Source organism: Rhinopithecus bieti, unplaced genomic scaffold, assembly GCF_001698545.2.
Source record: "Rhinopithecus bieti isolate Rb0 unplaced genomic scaffold, ASM169854v2 scaffold_10657, whole genome shotgun sequence".
NCBI classification, from domain to species: domain Eukaryota; kingdom Metazoa; phylum Chordata; class Mammalia; order Primates; family Cercopithecidae; genus Rhinopithecus; species Rhinopithecus bieti.
The window spans coordinates 576594-599523 of record NW_016806691.1 but is presented as its reverse complement, the minus strand read 5'-3'; the positions used below and the strand labels follow the sequence as shown (position 1 = coordinate 599523).

General features: G+C 38.5%; 1 protein-coding gene and 1 pseudogene across 5 annotated transcripts in view; both read left to right on the top strand.

Annotated features, from left to right (window-relative positions):
* Positions 1-22930, top strand: part of PLGRKT (plasminogen receptor with a C-terminal lysine) — a 73323-nt gene that overhangs the window by 13467 nt on the left and 36926 nt on the right. The gene's annotated exons all lie outside the window — the stretch shown is intronic.
* LOC108533058 (E3 ubiquitin-protein ligase RNF152-like) lies at positions 3262-4173 on the top strand (annotated as a pseudogene).

Below are 22930 nucleotides of genomic sequence, written 5' to 3'. Positions count from 1 at the left end.
ATTATAAAGTTCCCCATCATATACCTGTGATTGACTGGCCTTACCATCCACTCATCATCATTGCTTACATCTGTGACTCATTATGGCTTGAAAAAAAATGGCAGTTTAACAATATTCTCTCATTCCTTTGACATTTGTTGTCTGGAAATTTATTAAGAACTTTCTCTTCCTACTTGGTTATCCTGAAATGTAGTTTGTACAGGAAACAAAAATAAATGCTTGATTCTGTCCTTTTATTTAGCAATTTCAGAATAGTGAATTGATACTCTAGAAGTCTCCAAAGGTGACCAAATAATTGTTGTTTATTTGTATATTATGACTGTGAACTCTTTAATCAGTTGTAGTCGTTATTCTTCTTGCTCAAGTTATCCTATCTTTGGCTAATGGAAGTTCTTTCAAGTTGATTCCTATGTCCCTTGGATAAGACCCACTTAATTCTTGATTGTAGGCACGTTGCTTTAGCCTGCCTGTGTCTCATTTCCCACATGTGAGTATATGGTTTAATAATAAGGATTATGATACTTTGTAGAGTTACTCTGAGGATTAAGTGAGATGTCTCACATAATAAGAATTTAGCACACAGCATCTGCCCCATGTAAGCACTCAGCAAAGTCAGTAATTAAAGCAAAAGTTTTCTAATTAGATGTGCCATTTATTCATTCACCAAATATTTATGGAGGAGCCCCTGCTCTATACTGGGCAGTATTTAGATGGGGAGACATAACAGTGAACAAAACCCTTCCCCTGTGGAACTTACACTCCAGTGGGAACACATGCAACAAACCAACAACCACGGCGTCTTAGTGGTGATGAGTTCTGTGAGGGGAAAAAGAGTAAGGGATGATGATGGGAGACAGTGGTTGGGTGAGTGGGAAATCCCATTTTTGGTAGAGTAGTTAGTGCAAGCCTCAGAAGGTGACCTTTGAGCTGAGCCTTGAGGGAAATGACAAAGTGAGCCATGCAGATAGCCGGGGAAAGAGTTTCAGGCAGAAGGAAAGTGAATGCAGAGGCACTGAGCTGGGAGAACTCGTGGTGAGTTGGAAGACCAGCAAAGAGGCTGGTGTGGCCAGAACTCTGAAAGGATGCGGGAGAGTGGAGAGAGATGAGGTGAGAGGTCGCTCAAGCTTTGTACCCAGGACAAATGTTTTGAAATGTATTCTGAGTGATGTGGGAAGCCACTAAAGGGTTTTGAGAGGAGTAGTGATGTGACCTGATAGTTTTTGCAATATAAAATATAGTGTGTGCTCAATAAATGCTTTTTCAAATACATAAAAAAGCAGCAAACAACTATTACGAGCACATTTAAAAGTTGCTTAAATCCTTATAACTTCCAATATCTGTCATACTTGTGCCCTCCCATCTGTTTTTTTCTTTACTTGCTTGTTTTTTGAGGAGAAGACCGTACCAACATCTTCAAATAGGAAGGGTCCTATGTTCTGAGGAAAGGAAGAAAGTGCAGTGTGTGCTTTGCAGAGAGGCTTTTGGTGATAGGGAACCAGAATGTAGAGTAGGTGGAGGAGAAGAAAGCAGCACAATTTTTGTAGGTAGAAAGACCAGGTAGTGAGTGGGAGTTGGCCCAGAGCCTAGAAGTGTGAGTGGACTTAACCTGGAAGTGTCTTGCATAAAGGGATGGCATGGCCAACACAAGTTCGCTGAGGGAGTGGGGGTACGTGCGCGACTTAACTCCTGGATCCACACCGTCTTTAGCTTGTCCTTCTGGGACTCATTTCTGCCCATACCTCCTGTACCCACTACCTGCCTTAGTCTCCCCATGTTCCTCACTTGAAGTCATTCTTCCGAAGTTCATTTTTTTCACTTGTGAAAAAAATACACATCATATAAACGTAACCGTTTTAAAATCTACCACAATTCAGTGACATTTAGTACATGTACGATGTCGTGCAACTGTCACCACTATTTAATTCTGTAACACTTCATCACTCCAAAAGGAAACCCTATAATTGTTAACCAGCCACTTCAAATTCCTCCTCTCCTTCCTCAGCCCTTTGCAACCACTAATATGCTTTCTGCAACCACTAATCTGCTTTCTGTCTCAATGGGTTTGCTTATTTGGGGCATTTTCTATAAATGAAATCGTAGAATACATAGTCTTTTGTGTCTGGCTTCCTCCAGTTAACATAATCTTTCTAAGATTCATCCGTGTTGTAACATGTATCAGTACCTCATTCCTTTTTATGGCTGAATATCATCCATTGTATGGATATACCACATTTTGTTTACCTAATCATCTGTTGGTGGATATTTGGGTTGTTTCTACCTTTTGGCTATTGTTTAGTGCTGCTGTGAACATTCTTATACCAGTTTTTGTTTGAACAGTTGTTTTCCATTCTTTTGGGTATATACCTAGTAATGGAGTTGCTGAGCCATATGTAATTTTATGCTTAACTTATTGAGGAACCATCAAACTGTTTTCCACCATGGCCGCAGTTTTTTACATTCCCACTGTAAAGTGTAAGGGTTACCATTTTTTATGTCCTCACCAAATCTTATTTTCTCTCTCTTTCTTTTTTTTTTTTTTTTTTTTTTGAATTCTAGTCATCTGGTGATTTTGAAATATATCTCATTCTGGTTTTGAGTTGAATTTCCATAATGGCTAATAACATTGAATATGTTTTCATGGGCTTAATGGCCATTTGTGTATCTGCTTTGGTGAAAGGTCAGTTCTAGTCTTTTGTGTGTCCTTTTTGTGGCTCGTGGTGGCCGCTGGCCCTAGGGCATGTCTGGCTCAGCTGGGCGGGCGCGCCAGGACCACCCCGCGATGCTGACGCTGCAGCCTCTGTAGGGAGCGCCTGAACCCGCCACGGAGAAAGTTCCGCTGAAGAAAGCCCAGTCTCAATTGTGCTTTCTGGCTCTTGCCTCCCAAACGCGTACCATTTCCACTTGATGTCATCACGCAGAATGGGGTGAAAGGGACTCAGTGACATATTCAGTTTGGAGGATAAATAATCATACTGCAATGTTTTCCTTGGGAACCACTGTTTCCAGAAGCCATGGTCTTTGAAAATTACCATTGCTGCTGGCCTTGTATTCCTGGGTGTTTTGAGAGAAGATGTGCCCCGCTGCTGGCTCTGAGTGCCTGTCGCTGAGGTCGCCCTGGCCTTTGACAAAATGAACACACCTGTGAGTGTTGATGCCTGTGAGCTCCCTATCACCTGCACTGGAAAGACGCAAAGCGGCAGCCTCTGAAGACCAGCTCCCTCCCCTTCCCCTTGGCCTTGCCCTTCCTGCTCAGGGTCCACCATGGAGACGCTGTCCCAGGACTCTGCTAGAATGTCAGATCTGTTTTAATTACTACAGCCCCTAGCGAAGGCCCAAGTTGCTGGATTGCAAGCACACCTGCTGTTCAGTGTGCCTCCAGCAGATGACCAGCCAGAAGGAGGTATGATGACCCTGGTGCAGCGGTGTCACCAAGCTGCACCCTGGCTTCTCCGTGTCGCAGCTCCTCGATGACCCCAAGGTCCTGGCTGTCATCACCATTCCACACACTTCCGAGCACACGCCGGTTTTCATCAGACTTCCCAGCAATGGGTGCTACATGCTGCCCCTGCCCATCTCCAAGGAGCATGCGCTGCTGCCCAGAGACATGAGCTACCGCCTGCTGCCCAGGAGCCTGCAGAAGTCCATCACTGTGGTGACCATCCCTGCTGGACAGCAGCCTCTGCAAGGCCGGGCTCCCCAGGGGGCAGCGGAGGAGGACCAGGATAGGCGGGGCGTGGTAGAAAGCTCCATCTGGTTGGGGGTGTGCACTGTCATCTTGGTGGCTTGGGTCTTGGTCTTCCCCCTCAGCATCGTGCTCCATAACATGTCCTGCATTTCTAAGCACTTCACTGTGACATCTTGTGGCTGGAGAGGGCTGCAGGGAAGTCTCTTGTGGGTGCCAACTTAGGGGTTGAGCATGTTGGTGATGAGATCCCAGTGAGAAGATGAGGGGTGACACTGACCATTTGGTGCTGAGCACTGGCCTCTGGTTTGCCTCTTGATTTACCCCAAGATAGACATGAAGGGCAGAAGGTGAGGTCTCAACAAGATACCAGGCGAATTGCTCTGAGTATTGATGGCAACAGCTTTGAAGATGATTGTATGCATCCTCATAATCATGTATTAAATGGACAGTAATTTCTGATTTTTCAAAATCATGTTATGAGATCGACATATTCTACTTAGACATTAAACTCTACAAGTGCGTACAATGTGATCTTCTCTAAATACATTAGATTAAAACAAAGATGCTATGTATGCAAGGAGAATTAAACCTGCAAATCCATGTAAAAATTCAGTTAAGACATGCAGTACTGACTTCTTTACTTTTTTTTTTTCCTTGAAACCCAGTCTTCATTTAGTTGCTAAGGCTTTTTATACATTTTGAATGGCACCAAAACAAAATAAGTCAAAATGGACAGTCGTTTTTATTTTTTGAGAACATATTTTAACAAATGTCTCCATTGTGTTGTGTTTTGTCATGAGCCTTCATTTTCTTCACTTGTAATTAGAGCTTCTATGTGTTTATTAAACAGAAAGCCCAATAGGGGAGCAATAAACTGAGAAATCATGAGAAAAAAAAGTGCTTTACATATTATGGATACTAGATTTTTATTGGATATAAGTTTTGTAAATATTTTCTCCCATTTGCAGGTTTTTTTTTTTTTTTTTTCTCTTGGCAGTGCCCACTGAAACACACATTTTCAATTTTATGAAGTCCAATTTATTTTCTTTTGTTGTTTTTGGTGTCATATCAGAGAAACCATTGCCAAATCCAACTTCATAAGGATTTGCTCCTATGTATTTTTTCTAAAAGTTTTCTAGTTATAGCTCTTAAATTTAGGTCTTTGGTCCATTTTGAGTTAATTTCTATGTAGGTATGAAGTAAGGGTCCAACTTTACTCTTTTGCATGTGGATATCTAGCTGTCTTGGTATGAGGTCCATTCTTCATGAGCATACAGAAGCTAGACACTGTACAGTAAAGATTAGGGGTCACATACTAAGTCTTTAACTGGCTCAGATAAAGAAACTGCTCACCAGGTTCTGCCCACACAGCCCCTTTGAAAAGTGCATCTTGACCTTTACTGGTCTTCAAAGTTTGAGTGGCAACCTGCTGTGTCTTTCTCTTTCAAAGCTGGAATGAGTGGAAATAAGTTAGCTTAGTTATAGTATGAAGGACTGTATCTAAATGCAAATACTATTATGCATTATTTAACTTTCAAAGAGCCTACTAAAAATGTCCACCAAGTCTCTTAAAATGTGGGGCAGATACTAATATGTCTGCAGTCACTTAGGGGAGCTAATGAAAATCTTTTAATATTTCCTATATTCTGATGTCCAGAAATGGTAAGAAGTGAAAGTAGAACAGTTAATAAAGGTCATTAGAGCCACAGGCACTTTTCTACAAAGGTAGATAAATGGCAAAGAAAGGTCAAGCCACCAAGCTGATCCTTGGCTGCCTAGCCCTTCCATGCAAACAGTGGGTCCAGGACAGACACTTCTCCAGGGCAGACACACAGTTTTTAGATTTGTTCACAAACTTAAAGTGAGACCAATGAATCTGGTAACCGTCAGAAAGCTTTTTTTTTTTTTTTCCCTCCAAGCTATAATTTTATTTTCATAAATCTGAAGAGAGCAAATTTTTGTTAATTTTTGTTCTTCATTGCTTGGGCAAGGGGGTGGATTGCTTTAATATTTATTAATTCTGTGAGGCATTTACAAAATGCCTACTATATGCAGGGTTTCAGGTGCAAAATGATTAAAAATGATCCTATAGCTTTAATTGTTTTTGCTTTCTTTATACATTTTGATAATATGTATACAGATAGACACATAGTCACCATACCGTATTTCAAAAGAACTTCAGGTAACCTTGCTATTAAAATCTTTAGACTTCTACATGTCTTGTTTCTACTTTACCTGGTTCCTTAAGTTGATGAAGAATTTAGGGCAGCAGGAGGAGGAGGATTTCTAGAGAGAGAAAAAAGCCCCCATAGATGTCTTTAATATTGAGTATTAAGGAAAATGATCTGAAGTATTATTAGACTTGAATAAACTCATGATATTCAGAATAAAAGTGAATCCGTATTTTTAAAAAATGTTTAATTTTGAAATAATTTTAGATTTGCAGAAAAGGTGCAAAACATGGAGAGTTCAAGTATATCCTTTATCCAGCTTTCTATAATATTAACAATTTACAAAATAATTGTACAGTGATCAAAACCAGGAGATTAATATTGGTACAATACTATTTAAACCACTGATTTTTTTTTTTTTTTTTTCATTTCACCAGTTTTTCTCCTAAAGTCCCCTTTCTGTTCCAGGATCAAACCCAAGATCTTGCATTACATTTAATTGGTGTCTTCTCAATCTCCTCCCATCTGTGACAGTTATTCTTTCTTTCCTTGACTTTTATGATAAGTACTTTTGAGAAATACTGGTCATTTATTTAGCAGAATTTCTTACTTTGGATTTGTTCAATATTTTCTCCTGATTAGACTGAGATTGTGAATGTTTTGCTTATTTTCTTAAACCATAAAATGCTTTTGTGTCTTCCTTGTTGCATTGTATCAGAGGATACATGAAATTGATATGTCTTATTGCTAGTGGTGTTAACTTTGATCACTTGGTTAAGGTTGTATCCATCAAGTTTATATACACTGTAAAGTTACTATTTTTGCTTTCTAATTGATAAATATCTTTGAAGAAATACTTTGAGACTTTGTTAATATCCTGCTTCTTCTTGAACTTTTGCCCACTGATTTCATGTTTCATTGGTGGGATCTTACATGCAACAATTATTACTCTGAGGTTTGCCTAACACTGATGTTTTTATTTACTTCATTTCATCTGTATTTGTTAATTGGAAGAGCCATCCCTTCTTTGTGTGTTTATTTATTCAATGATTTATATCAATATGTTTTCATGGACATTTTGTTCTATGGGTTATAAGCTAGTGCCATCATTATTTATTTTGTGGCTCAGATTATTTCAGCCTTGACTTTGACCAACTTCCATTTGCTTTCTATATCATTTTAATAGAACTCATCCTTTTTTGAGTACTTGCTTCTTTTCTGTGATCACAGTATATGCCAGGCTCATCTTATATTGTTCCTGTTCCAGGCCTGGAATTATTGACTTCTTCATGGAGTTTTTAAATATAAGTTCCAGTTTTAGGTCATTTCTTTGCTTGTACATTTGAGCCTAGGCTGCTAGAAGCAGCCAGTGTGCATCTTGATTGTTTTGCTGGTTAGAAATTTCTTCCACCAGATACCCCAAATCATCACTCTCAAGCTCAAAGTTGCACATATCCCTTGGCAGGGCACAGTGCAACCACGCACTTTGCTAAAGCTTAGCAAAAGTGACTGCTCTGCTTCCCATAGGTTTTTCATTTCCATCTGAGACCTCATCTGCCTGGCCATCTCTGTCCATATCACTGTCAGCATTTGGGTCATAACCATTCAACAAGTCTTTAGGAAGATCCAACTTTCTCTCATCCTCCTGTCTTCCTCTGAGCCCTCCACACTCTTCCAACCTCTGCCCATTATACAGTTCAAAAGCCACTTTCAGTGTCAACAAGATAATATGATTTTATAGCAAAATATAATCTAAAATAAAACTTTTTGTCTAGCCCCTCCAAATTTAGACCAGTTATTCCCTCAGGGAAAATTTCTACATGTCTTCGGTGGGCTTCTGTTAAATTCCATGTCCTGGGCTTATAATAGAGTTGTCCATATACAGATTAGGCAATGAAACACTAAACCTTTGTAGTACTTGAAAGTGGCAGCATTAAATGCTAATATCAATCATACACACACATACACACACACACTATAGTTACAGGTGCAATTAAGAGTGGTGATAGCATTTTCCTTTTCTTTTAAAATTATGGTTTTAAGGCCAAATGTTTCTATTTTTAAGCCAATTATTTCAAGATCTTATCTAACTTGATTCCTAGGTTTTTTAGGGTAAAGTCTCCAAATTCTTCACTTCTCCTATTCTTGAGACATCACTTTAGGTGTGGATTTGCAAAGCAATGCTTCAGAAGTTTTTTTTTTGTTTTTGGAAAAATTTGTAAGAACAACATTATAATGCTGCCTAGGGGTGTAATCAGACATGTTTATCTTATGGATAGAACCCAAAATAGAATATCGTAAAACTAATTTATTTATTCAACACTTTTTAAAGACCTGACAATATGCCAGGCCCTGTGCTAGTCAATAAGGATATAAAGATAAAAACACAAGGTTGAGAAGTTTTATAATAATTAAATGCTCTGAAGTGTTTCAAATTATATCACAGTGCTTTTCTTGGAAGAAGAACTATTTAGATTGTGTTCAATAAACACAAATTTGGTGTTTTCTTTGTGTATATGAAAAATTAGTGATGTTAAAGTTCATGGGTAGGTTCAGTTCAAATATATTTACTGAAGACAAATTAGCAATATGAGGCCATTGTGTTAGGGATTTATTTATTATGGTAAGATAATTTCGTCATTTAGCATCTGAATTTTTGTTATATATGGGAGCATTCATTTGATGGTCAATCATTTTACATGTTTTAGATGCCAAATTATAGAATAAAATTATTTATGTACTCCAAAATAAAAATATTAATTTGAAGAAATATTTACTTTGAGAAAATTTTGTACATGAAGACCTCAGTTTTAAAAGCAATACAAAAGTGAGGGACTATGGGTGATTTTTCTCTCCTGAAAAAAACTGCAGTAACATTTTATTCTATAATGTACACAAACAAAAAGCACAGTGAGAGCTGCAACTGTAGACCTTGTACCTTAACTTCATTTTATTTTAATATTTTAAAATTTTCAATAGTTTTTGGGTACAAGTGGTTTTTGATTACATGGATGAATTCTATAGTGGTGAATTCTGAGATTTTAATGCACCCATTACCTGAGTAGTGTATGTTGTAGCCAATATGTAGGTTTTTATTAGTTCCAGAGTATATGTACAGGATGTGCCTGTTTGTTACATAGGCTAACGTGTGCCATGGTAGTTTGCTGAACCTGTCAACCCATCACCTAGGTATTAAGCCCAACATGCATTAGCTCTTTTCCCTAATGTGCTTCCCCCTGGCCCACCCTCCCCCAACAGGCCCCAGTGAATATTGTTCCCTTCCCTGTGTCCATGTGTTCTCATTGTTCAGCTCCCACTTGTAAGTGAGAACATGCGGTGTTTGGTTTTCTGTTCCTGCGTTAGTTTGCTGAGGGTAATGGCTTCCAGCTTCATCCGTTTCCCTGCAAAGGACATGATCTTGTTTCTTTTTATGACTGCATAGTATTCCATGCTGTATATGTACCACACTTTCTTTATCCAGTCTGTTATTTGTTGTGGGAAGTCAGGGACCCCAAATGGAGGGACCTGCTGAAGCCGTGTCAGAAGAACATAAATTGTGAAGATTTCATGGACATTTATCACTTCCCCAATCAATAACTCTTATAATTTCCTATGCCTGTCTTTACTTTAATCTCTTAATCCTGTCATCTTTGTAAGCTGAGGATGTATGTCGCCTCATGACCCTGTGATGATTGTGTTAACTGCACAAATTGTTCGTAAAGCATGTGTGTTTGAACAATATGAAATCTGGGCACCTTAAGAACAGGGTAACAACAATTTTCAAGGAACAAGGGAGATAACCTTAAAGTCTGGCTGCCTGTAGGCCAGGCAGGACAGAGCCATATTTCTCTTATTACCGAAAACGGTTAAGAGAAATATTGCTGAATTCTTTCCCCAGTAAGGTATATTAATAATTAACAACCCTGGGAAAAGAATGCATTCCCGGCTGGGGGCCTCTAAAATGGCTGCTCTGGGGGTGTCTGCTCTGTGTTATGCAGTTGCAGATAAGGGATGAAACACGCCGTGGCCTCCTGCAGCGCCCCCAGGCTTGCTAGGATTAGGAAATTCCAGCCTGGTGAATTCTAGTTGTTTTGTCAGGTTTGTCAAAGATCAGATGGTTGTAGATATGCAGTTTCATTTCTGAGTTATCTATTCTGTTCCATTGGTTTATGTGTCTATTTTTTTAATACCAGTACCATGTTGTTTTGATTACTGTAGCCTCGTAGTATAGTTTGAAGTCAGGTAGCATGATCCCTAGTCTAGTCAGAATTCTAGTCTCTGCTCTTGAACCCTGTTTCCTGCTAAGATGTTTATCAATAACAATGTGTGCCCAGCGGGCCATGGACCTTCATTAGCAATTCTAGTTTCACCCTGACCTTATGATCTTGCTCTGGCCTTCTGCCTTGTGATATTTTATTGCTTTTGAAGCATGTGATCTCTGTGACCCACACCCTATTTGTACACTCCCTCCCCTTTGAAAATCGCTAATAAAAACTTGCTGGTTTTGCAGCTCAGGGGGCATCACGGAACCTGCCAACATGTGGTGTCTTCCCTGGACACCCAGCTTTAAAATTTCTCTGTTTTGTACTCTTTCCCTTTATTTCTCAGACCGGCCGACACTTAGGGAAAATAGAAAAGAACCTACGTTTAATTATTGGGGGTGGTTCCCCCGATAGTTATTGATGGGCATTTGGGTTGATTCCATGTCTTTGCTATTGTGAATAGTGCTGTAATGAACATATGTATGTATGTGTCTTTATAATAGAATGATTTATAATCCTTTGGGTATATACCCAGTAATGGGATTGCTGGGTCAAATGGTATTTTCGGTTCTAAATCTTTGAGAAATTGCCATACTGTCTTCCACAATGGTTGAACCAATTTAAATTCCCACCAACAGTGTAAAAGCTTTCCTTTTTCTCCTCAATATTGCCAGCATCTGTTGTTTCTTGATTTTTTAATAATTTCCATTCTGACTGGTATGAGATGGTATCTGATTGTGGTTTTGATTTGCATTTTTCTAGTGATCAGTGATGTTGAGCTTTTTTCATATGTTTGTTGGCTGCATGTATGTCTTTTTTTGAGAATTGCCTGTTCATATCCTTTGCCCACTTTTTGATAGGGTTGTTTGTTTTTTTTCTTGTAGGTTTTCTTAAGTTCCTTGTAGTTTCTGGATATTAGACCTTTGTCAGATGGATAGATTGCAAAATTTTCTTCTATTCTGTAGGTTGTCTGTTTGCTTTGATGATGGTTTCATTTGCCGTGCAGAAGCTCTTTACTTTAATTAGATCCCATGTGTCAATTTTTGCTTTTGTTGCAGTTGCTTTTGGCAATTTCATCATAAAATCTTTGCCTATGCCTATGTCCTAAATGGTATTGCCCAGATTTTCTTCTAGGGTTTTTATAGTTCTGGGTTTTACATTTAAGTCTTTAATCCATCTTGAGTTAACTTTTGTATAGGGTGTAAGGAAGGGATCAAGTTTCAATTTTCTACATATGGCTAACCATTTCTCTCAGCACCATTTATTAAATAGGGAGTCCTTTCCCCATTGCTTGTTTTTGTCAGGTTTGTCAAAGATCAGATGGTTGTAGATATGCAGTTTCATTTCTGGGTTGTCTGTTCTGTTCCATTGGTTTATGTGTCTATTTTTTTTAATACCAGTACCATGTTGTTTTGATTACTGTAGCCTCGTAGTATAGTTTGAAGTCAGGTAGCATGATACCTCCAGCATTGCTCTTTTTGCTTAGGATTGTCTGGCTATGTGAGCTCTTTTTTGGTTCCATAAGAATTTCAAAATACTTTGTTTTCTAATTCTGTGAAGAATGTCAATGGTAATTTAATGGGAGTAACATTGAATCTATCAATTGTTTGGGGCAATATGGCCATTTTTACAATATTGATTCTTCTTATCCATCTGCTTATGTCCTCTCTGATTTCCTTGAGCAGTGGTTTGTAGTTCTCCTTGAAAAGGTCCTTCACTTCCCTTGTTAGCTGTATTCCTAGGCATTTTATTCTCTTTGTGGTAGCTGTGAATGGGAGTTCATTCATGATTTGACTCTCTGCTTGTCTATTGTTGGTGTATAGGAATGCTTGTGATTTCTGCACATGGATTTTGTATCCTGAGACTTTGCTGAAGTTGCTTATCAACTTAAGAAGCTTTTGGGCTGTGTCAATGGGTTTTCTAGAAATAGGATCATGTCATCCAGCTTTTGCCCATTCAGTATGATATTGGCTGTGGGTTTGTCACAAATGGCTCTTATTATTTTGAAGTGTGTTCCTTTAATACTTAGTTTATTGTGAGTTTTTAACATGAAGGGATGTTGAATTTTATCAAAGGTGTTTTGTGCATCTATTGAGATAATTATATGGTTTTTGTCTTTAGTTCTGTTTATGCGATGAATCACATTTACTGATTTGTGTGTGTTGAACCAACCTTGCATCCTGGGGATAAAGCCATCTTGATTGTGGTGGATAAGCTTTTTGATGTGCTGCAGAATTTGGCTCACCAGTATTTTATTGAGGATTTTTGCATCGATGTTTATCAGGGATATTGGCCTGAAGTTTTCTTTTTTTTTGCTGCGTCTCTGCCAGATTTTGGTATCGGGATGATGCTGGCCTCACAGAGTTAGTTAGGGAGGGGTCCCTCCTTTTCAATTGTTTGGAATCATTTCAGAAGAAATGGTACCAGCTCTTCTTTGTACTTCTGGTAGAATTCAGCTGTAAATCCATCTGGACCTGGGCTGTTTTTGGTTGGTAGGCTGTTTATTACTGCCTCAATTTCAGAACTCATTGTCTATTCAGGGATTCAACTTCTTCCTGGTTCAGTCTTGAGAGAGTGTATGTGTCCAGGAATGTACCCATTTCTTCCAGATTTTCCAGTTTATTTGCATAGAAACAGGGTTCTATAGCAGGAAACAGGGTTCAAGAGCAGAGACTAGAATTCTGACTAGACTAGGGATCATGCTACCTGACTTCAAACTATACTACGAGGCTACAGTAATCAAAACAACATGGTACTGGTATTATAGTATTTATATTTATAGTATTCTCTGATGGTTGTTTGTATTTATGTGGGGTCAGTGGTGTTATCCGTCTTGTCATTTCTGATTGTATTTATTTGAATCTTCTGCTTTTTCTTCTTTATTAGTCTTGTAGGATAAGGTGGAACCTCATCTGATGTGAAGAAAAGTGCATGAACCCATTTTCTCATGGATTGATTTATCTGTAACCATTAATAAGGACGCCATTTTGTTTTGTAGTCCTCCCCTTCATATTCATCACTAAAATATCTGCTTGCAGGATAGAAGTTTACTCAATAGAGAACATAGAATGGGATTAAATTTTAAACTTCTGGTTAATACTGTGATATTGTTTTCTTGTGCTTTGGTAGAACAATCTTATCGTTGCCTTTATCCTAACTGTGAAGTATGAATCATTTCAAAATTTACAGCATTAAGAATGAGAATCATGGCCGGGCGCAGTGGCTCATGCCTGTGATCCCAGCATGTTGGGAGGCCGAGGTGGGCGGATCACCTGAGGTCAGGAGTTCGAGACTAGTCTGGCTAACTTGGTGAAACCCTGTTTCTACTAAAAATACAGAAAATTAGCCAGACGTGGTGGTGTGCGCCTGTAATCCCAGCCATTCAGGAGGCTGAGATAGGAGAATCGCTTGAATCCAGGAGGCAGAGGTTGCAGTGACCTGAGATCGCGTCATTGCACTCCAGCTTGGGCAACAAGAGTGAAACTCCATCTCAAAAAAAAAAAAAAAAAAAAAAGAGAGAATCATTTAGTGACTCCTCAACTCACTGCTCTATAACAAAGCACCTAGTATTGGTGAAATAAATTGTTCCAATCTGCTGTCTGTTTAAAATTATGTAATGCCACCTTCCATCTGTTACATTGACACCAATAATGATTAAACGCAGCAAAATAAACCTTATTTCTACCCAGCCTTCCACCACCTATTATCCAGGGGAGAATATTATTTTTTCTGCTAGGGTTTGGTCTGTTCTGTAAATTTCTTTATTTAATATTTTTAATGTCCCTTGCTCATTTCTGTTTTCAATTTTTTCTTGTCAAGACATTTGCCTTCTATTTCAATACTTATATTTACTTTACAGCTAATTCTGATTTGTGCTAACTATCATTTCTCCCTAAATTTAAAAAACATTAAGTACTTAATTTTGCTGTCCTACTTTTACACTTTATAAAAATTTTGAAACTGACTTAAACAAGAACTCTAAAAATAGTCTGTCATGCTGACTCAGATCACTATTTGACATAAATCGGGTGGAGACCTGAGCATTCTCTGTTTGATGCTGTACTGCAACATCCCCACCTGGCTCCTCCATATCCTACTCTTCCTTGTCTGTCACTGCCCTGTGCTCTGAGTCTGACCCTCCACACTGCATTTCCCAGGCTCCCTTGCCCTCTGGCTTCGATGAGGATCAGCCAGTGTGGTTCCCAGCAGGAGTGTGGAGGGTAGGGAGACAGTGAGTTTAGGTATGTATGTGGTCTGGCTATGGCAGTGGGTTCCTAAGTCACAGATCCTTTTAGAAAGTACCGCTTCAATAGCTCCACCTGTTGCTGGATCTGGTTAATACTGTTTCCTTCCCCTTCCCCTTCGAGCCTGAAAGAGCTCATGGTTTCCTGCTATTGTCAGCCCCTGGGTGCCTTTTCATCCCTTGAGGTTACCTTAAACCCTGTCCACAGAGAGTGCAGAGTTCTTTCATTACATTCTTCTCTGTTAAACTCTTTTGAGGGAATACTATCTCTACCTTCTATTGACACTAATCAAACAAAATAATGGTATGTTCGTGTTTTTATTATAAATGATTTTCTAAAATTTAATAGAAACCTGCATTATTCAGGAACACTAAAAATGTACATATAAAGTAATTGTTTATTAAACTGTAACAAGTTTTCTAGCAATTTTAGATTGAATTTGATGCTCCCAAACTGCTTTAGATACCTTCCCTAATTACAAATTAAATTTTTGGGTAAGACTTTGCTGTAACTGTGGTAATTAAAAAATATCCACATTCAACATGAGACAAGTGTTTGTTGACCAAAGAGAAAAGAACATTCCAGTGTGTTACATGAATTTTATAATAGAGAAGCTGCTTCCACAATAGAATTGATGTCCCCTTGACACTGCCATTGGGAAGGAAAAAAAAAAAAATGATGTCACCTTTCAGATATAGATATTGGAACCTTAAAGAAATTATAGAACTCCAACTCTTATCTTCACCTGGAACATAAATTAAGGTAATACTGGCTTGTGAATACCCATTTTCCTCATATAACAATTAACAAATTTACATCAAACCAAAGTAAAAAATACTGGTTTATTTCATTTATAAGTAGTATATATTGTTTTTAGATGAAAGGCTCTGCTTAAAAAATGTTTTTTTGATACCGTCTTCCTGTTCATCTGTGAAGTTTATTTGGTATATTGGAGTCATTTCTAATCTTTCTCTGGGTTAAAGGCCATAGAAGTTTGCTAGAGGTTAACAGTCTTAATTACAAATTCTCTTTATTGCTTTATTAAGCTTTCTTGTTTGTTTTATTGTATATATACCTCATTCTAAATGCCATGCAACACACAATAGTGTTAGAGCTTTAATGTGGACAAATTAATGCAGTTTTCTAGAAAAGCATAATCTAATCTACATATTTTTTTCTAGCCCGTCCTATATTTAAATTTGTTGCCCTTCTTATTTCTTTTTGTCTTTGATAGACTTCCAATAGTTTCTAAGACTTGAGCTTATAGTCATGTGTCTTGTGTAGACTGGGTAATGGAATAATAAGCTTGTATACTTGAAAACGACAGCCTTAAATTCCCCTATCAGCCACCTGTCCCTGCAAAATAATAGTAATAAGAAAGGCCAGCAATAGCAGTTATTTTTCCTTAAAAAATAAAATTTTAAAGTAAAATATTATGTTTTATTTTAAGCCAGTTATCTTAAGATCTTATCTAACTTGGTTTCTGGGGTTTTTGAGGGTAAAGTTTCCCAACATCCCACTTCTCGTACACTTATCCTTACACTTAGGCATGAATTTGCAAAGCAATGCCTCAGAATGTTTCTGGAAAAAATGTGTTAGAATTACATCATATGGCTGAATAGCAGTGTAGTTGAATATGTTGGTTTTCTAATTTGCGTCTTCACATTTGTTTATGTTAAGGATAGAACCCCAAAGAGAATAATACTGGTTTACTTATTCAATGCTTATTAAACAATAACAATATGCTAGCCTCTGTACTATTCAATGGGGATACAAAGATGAAAAGACAAGGTTGAGTACTTTAATAATATTTATATGTTCTGGTGGTTCAAATTTTTTTACACAGTGCTTTTCTTAGAAGAAGAAATATTTGGATGATGTTCAGTAAACACAAATTTTGTGTTATCTTTGAATCTGTTTGGTAGGTTTATGATGTTAAAGTTCTGTTTAGGTTCAGTTCAAGTATATTTACCAAAGACAAATTAGAAATACAGGGACCATCAGTTTAGGGATTTATTTCATTATAGTAACAAGATTATGTCATTTGGAATTGGAATTTATTTTACACTTGGTCTGATTTTTAAATCATTTTATGTGACTTAAATGTAAAATTATAATGTAAAATAATTATTTTCAGTTATGCACCCCAAAATTTGAAGCCACATTTGTTTTGAGGGAATTTTGAATATGAAGAGCTCAGAGTATTAGAAGTTATATTGAGTGGGGATTATGCGTAATTTTCCTCTCTTGGAAAATCTGTGATGGTATGTTTTCTTTCTAATGTACATAAGCAAGTAAAAAACACAAGGAGAACTTTAGCGGTAGACCCTGCACTTTAGCATTAGTAACTGCTAATCTACCCACAAGTATTGGTGATTTTTTTTGCACATATTACAATAAAAATTACTACCACCACCTTAAGAGCTGATTGGAATTATGTATTTTATTTATTTATTTATTTTGAGATGGAATCTTATTCTGTTGCCTAGACTGGAGTGCAGTAGTACAATCTTGGCTCACTACAACCTCTGCCTTCGGGTTCAAGTGATTCTCCTGCCTCAGCCTCCTGAGTAGCCGAGACCACAGGCACGTATCACCACACTTGCCTAACTTTTGGTATTTTTAGTGGAGACAAGGTTTAGCCATGTTGGCCAGGCTGGTCTTGAACTCCTGACCTCGTTACTCCACCCACCTCGGCCTCCCAAATTGCTGGGATTACAGGCATGAGCCACTGTGCCTGGCCCGTGTATTTTAATTCCATATTTTGCTTATATTTTTAGCATTTAAACATTTGCATATTTAAAGACATTAGTATACTTACAAGTAAGGGATATTCTATTAGGTTAGATATTTTAAAACCACTGAAAATTAATTCATTTCTAAATAACAGTTTGTAGCTATATACCTTAGGTAAATATAGCAATTAGAGCTTTCATATTCAAGAACTATGAATTGCAAGGACTAGACACCCTAAAAATGCACAACTCTAAAGAAAAGGTAAAAAATCTGCCTATTGAGCCATATTAATGGGAAGAATAAGTAACCTTTTATAACAGAAGTTATGTAAGGTGAAATAATGATGGCAAGGATTTTGTTTTCTTCATATATTTTTTAGGAGAAAAACTACTGTAGGAGAGGGAAAATTGCTTCTGTGTACCCTTCTAGATTTTTTGGCTGGTCTATGAATTAAATTGACATTAGACAGATTAAAGGGAGAAAAAACATTTAATTACTCACATATGCACAGGAGTCCCACCAAAATATGAGACTCCAGGAAGCAGCCACATGATTGAGACAGATACTATCTTAAGCTACACTAAGGAATAGGAATAAGGATTTGGGGGTACTGGGGAGTGGTAGAGACGAATTGTGGGAAGGCAGGAGGAGGAAATGTGTGGTGAATAAAGGTTACTTTGCTATGCAGATAAAAGTCTCTCCAGTGAGAAAAAGTTATTTATGAGTAACTCTCTTTCTGGCAAAGATAGATACATTTACTTATAAAAATGTCCTTTATGAATGGGAAATTATACTTTAAGCAAATGGGTAGGCAAAGTGCTTTTTCTGCATTGACTGGTTCTCAGTTTCTTTTAGCTCAAAATAATACTTCAAAATGGCATATTTTGGGATGACTTGTTCTGACCCCATCACTACTTGGTGGTAAAATGCTACCCAATGTTATAACATCATGTGGCAGTTTCTTTTAAAAAGTCTTTAGACGTGATATAATTTCCTCAAAGCTTTATGGTGTAAAATGAGGTATCTCAGATATGGACTTCTCCAGTGAGAGGATCCCAAAGGCTTTATATCCCCATATACTATTGTGGATTGGGGTACAGTGGAGAAGAAATGCCAGGATGTTTATCATATTGAAAACTTAGAGCATCTAATTATTATTCACTTAGAAATCAAATTGTTTTCTGTGGACTTCCTTCTCCAAGGAGATTCAAAGCACTTGCTATAAAAAGGGAAGATCACAGCTTGCTTCTCTGTTTTCCTTCCTCCAGGCAAAACCTTGTGTCACTTGGTTGGCTTAACAGAATTAACTTCTCTCCTTGGATCGCTGGTCATTGTTTTTACGTAGTTCAGTAACTATTAAGTACTTTTCATCTGTGATTAAAAGCCTGTTGCATCTGGAGGGTCCCTGGCATGCTATAGTCCTATGACTGGGCAGCAGGTTTCTCACCTTCCTAAATCTGGGCAGCACAGCCCTGCTGGAGGGTAACCCACACCTTATGTTTCTCCTTTTGTGGTTGGTGAGTGCTAAGGGTGCAGCTGCTGCCCTATCAGCTTTCCCAGAGTCACAAAGAGAAGCTCACACTTGGAAGGGACCTTATTCATTGTCTGCTCCTGTTTTGCTGTCCATCCATTGATATCCTCATCTACCTGCTCTAGTCCTCAGTGTGGTTCAGGCTTCGCTCTACCCATCCATTTGGATTTGGGCCCCAAGCTACAAAGTTCATATTTGTACAGATCTCAGCTATGTCCTCCTTCAAGTTCTATACCTCCCCGTTCTAGTTTTGAAATAAAAGGAAATAAGGAGGAGAAGAAAGTGACCAATATTCTCAGGGCTCCCTCAAAGCTAGAGATAGAGAATAGGAACAAGCTCACAAACTTGAGTGTGCTGAGCATAGCTGACACCAAGGGCAGCCAGTGCTCCCTGTATCTTTATGCTCTGTAAATTCAGTGACCTGAGGGCAGCTGGGACAACTGTTTCTAGTGTTCTTGCTTTTTCCTTTTTCCTTAGCCACAGTGCATTAGTTTAGGCAGATACCTTCAAGCCACTGACCATTGCTTGCTTACTTGCTTCCTTCTGTCTTCCCTCCCTCCCGTCTTCCCTCCCTTTTCTTCCTCCTTTTCTCCATTTCTTTCCCCCACCCTCCATTCCTTCTTTCTTTCCTTCCCTCCCTCCCTCCTTCCTTCCTGCCCTCTTTTCTTCCTTCTTTCAACAAATATTTGATGAACCCCTATCTAAGGTGATTGGGATACAGAATTGAACTCAGTCACTGCTCATATACAGCCTACACATTTAGTAGAAATGACAGACAGTATTTAAAGAAATACAAAGTGTAAATCGAGCTAAGTGCTATGATGAACACTATAGCTGGATGTAGAGGTCAGGGAAGAGCTGCCTTTGGAAAGAAGTATTTGAATAGAAACGTGAATAAAGTGAGGGGAAAGCCATGTGCAAGATGAGGGTAGTAAGCACACTCACTTCTTTGATCTTACCTGGAAGAAAGTCCATGAGCTCATTTCCTAATGGGTTGCCACTAGTAGGCACTAGTAGCCTACAATCTGTTGCCACTAGTAGGAAGCCTACAATTTTGTTTTGTAGCCTTCACATTCATACTTACCACTAAAATGTTTGCTTCCAGCATCAAAATTTACTCATGAGATAAAATAAGTTTGGAAGTGAATTTAAACTTTTGATTAAAACTGTGATTTTCAAAAATTCTGCTTTGGTAGAAGAATAGTGTTATGTTTACCTTTATTGTTACTGTAAATTATGAATCACATTGAAATGTATAATTTTAAGATGAGAATCATGTTGTGATTCTTCAACTCACTGAAAATAAAGTACCTAATTTTGATGAGCTAAATTGTTCTAGTCTTTGTTGGCGTTGTAGATTTATCCATAGCTGGCTTCCATCTGTTACATTCAGATGATAATGATAAAATGCGTAATATCTACCCAGTCTTCCAGCACAGACTAGCTAGAAGACAAAACTGTTTTCTGCTAGGTTGTTGCCCTTCTTAAAATGTCTTTATTTATTATTTTTAAATGCCTTCTGGATATAAAGAGTCATTAAATGCAGTTCTAAAACTAACTTTTCATATGTGAAAATGTTTCATTTAAATTATTTTGTTGTAACCCGGCGCGGTGGCTCACGCCTTTAATCCCAGCACTTTGCGAGGCTAAGGTGGGCAGATCACCTAACTGAGGTTAGGAGTTCGAGACCAGCCTGGCCAACATGGTGAAACCCTGTCTCTACTAAAAATACTAAAAATACTAAAATTAGCCGTGTGTGGTGGTGCATGCCTGTAGTGTAGTGGAGGCTGAGGCAGGAGAATCACTTGAACCGGGGAGGTGGAGGTTGCAGTGAGCCGAGATCACACCACTGTACTCCAGCCTGGGCTACAGAGTGACACCCTGTCTCAAAAAAAAAAAAAAAAAAAATAGATCATTTTGTTGTGTTCTTGTTAGTGTCCAAAATCCACTTGAGAGATTCTTTCAGAATTGTAACATATAATTAGAAGAATTAGGTTTGCTGGGTGTCATGATTCATGCCTGTAATCCCAGCACTTTGGGAGGCTGAGGCGGGCTGATCACCTGAGGTCAGGAATTCGAAACCAGTCTGGCCTACATAGTGAAACACCATTTCTACTAAAACACAAAAATTAGCCAGGCATGGTGGCATGCACCTGTAATCCCAGCTACTTGGGAGGCTAAGGCAGGAGAATCGGTTGAACCTGGGAGGCGGAGGTTGCAGTGAACCAAGATTGTGCCACCTCACGCCAGTCTGGGCAACAGAGTGAGACTCTGTCTTAGAAAAAAAAAAAAGTGTTAGGTTAGAGCATGAACGCTAGTGCATTTCTTAATGTTATCCAATCAAATAAAAAAAAATCCACAGTTTTTGTCAATGTTTTCATGAAAATGCCTTGGAAAAATGAAAACTATGCAAATTAGGATTAAGAAACTACATCTTGATTTGGTTCTTTTTGCTTATTTCAAGAGACAGGCTTCCAAGTTATTATGCTGACCTATAGCTCAGAGGATAAAAGAAAATGCAAGATCAAGTAGTGAATAGAGAACATTATACAAAGGAATTTGCACTATTTAGAGATGTTCTTAAGTTTAATGCTTCTTTCTTTCTTTTTTTTTTTTTTTTTTTTTTTTTGTGAGACGGAGTCTCGCTCTGTTGCCCAGGCTGGAGTGCAGTGGCGCGATCTCGGCTCACTGCAAGCTCCGCCTCCTGGGTTTACGCCATTCTCCTGCCTCAGCCTCCCGCGTAGCTGGGACTACAGGCACCCGCCACCTCGCTCGGCTAGTTTTTTGTGTGTGTGTTTTTTAGTAGAGACGGGGTTTCACCATGTTAGCCAGGATGGTCTCGATCTCCTGACCTCGTGATCCACCCGTCTCCACCCGTCTCGGCCTCCCAAAGTGCTGGGATTACAGGCTTGAGCCACCGCGCCCGGCCGTTTAATGCTTCTTTCACCTGCTCTTTTATTATTTTCTACTACATGAGTCAATACTTTCTTGTTTCATATGAATGTTACTCTTATTTCTTAATGAGCCATGCTCCATAATTCTGCAGTTATTTACACAAATGGTCAGAACTACTGTCCAGGATTTCAGTGACTTCTGAATTGAAGTCCAGAATTGAAGTACCAGTAATTTACTGAGTTGCTTGCTTGCCAATTATTGTAAATAAACTAATATCATGCCTCAGATTAATGATTCCATAAAGAAGATTCAGTTTTTTACTTTCATATGTCTACAGCATGTATCAGTAACTTTTCTCAAATCCTAATAAAAGTTTGTCAGCTTAATGTATTTATGCATGAACTTAACTACCATTAGTTCTCAAATACTTCTCTTGAAAATTGTAAAACCCCAATTATATATTACACCTATTTGAAGATAATCTGTTTGAAGAAAATATTTCATTAAGTTTTTTTTTGCAAAGTCTTTTTACCACTAGGATAATCTAAGTGTAATATTTTGAGTGTAATGTTTGATTGTCATAATGCCTTCTAATAAAATGTAAAACAAAAAAGTCAGACTCTTTCAAGATAGCTTGGGTAGCCTTGCTGTAAAGCCTTGCAGAATGGGGGCCCCTCTGCCCACTTCCCTCACCCTCATTGCCTTCCCTGAGGCTCCGTTGCAGTCAGCTTCCCTTTGGCTGGTTGTTTGGAAATAGTTCACTGTAGTCTATCTCCGGCAGCAAGAAGAGAGTTAATTAAAAAACAGACATGTTTAAATCACTGATAGAGGGAACTATGGTGAATTTTGTTATAACATCCAATATTTGAACTTTTTCCTAAATGAAAAGTTACATTTTTTTAAAAAACTTCTCTGTCATGTGGTGGCTCATTCCTGTAATCCTAGCACTTTGGGAGGCTGAGGCGGGTGGATCACCGGAGGTCAGGAGGTCGAGACCAGCCTGACTAACATGGTGAAACTCTGTCTTTACTGAAAATACAAAAATTAGCTGGGCATGGTGGCAGTCGCCTGTAATCCCAGCTACTCTGGAGGCTGAGGCAGGAGAATTTCTTGAACTCAGGAGGTGGAGGTTGCAGCGAGCCAAGATTGCGCCACTGCACTCCAGCCTGGGAAACACAACGAGACTCCTTCTCAAAAACAAACAAACAAAAAAACTTCTCATAAAAAATCGTCATGGGAAATTCCATTCCGTTTATGTTTTCTCCCTCGTTCTTCATTTCCCTGCACCTGAGCCATTCGTCTTGTTCTTTCCTCAACGGCTATGTTAGAAACTGGTAAATATGTCTTGCCTCCTCTGCCTTCCCTGCTCACCCTCAGTTCATCAGGAAGTCATGTAGGCTTCCTGC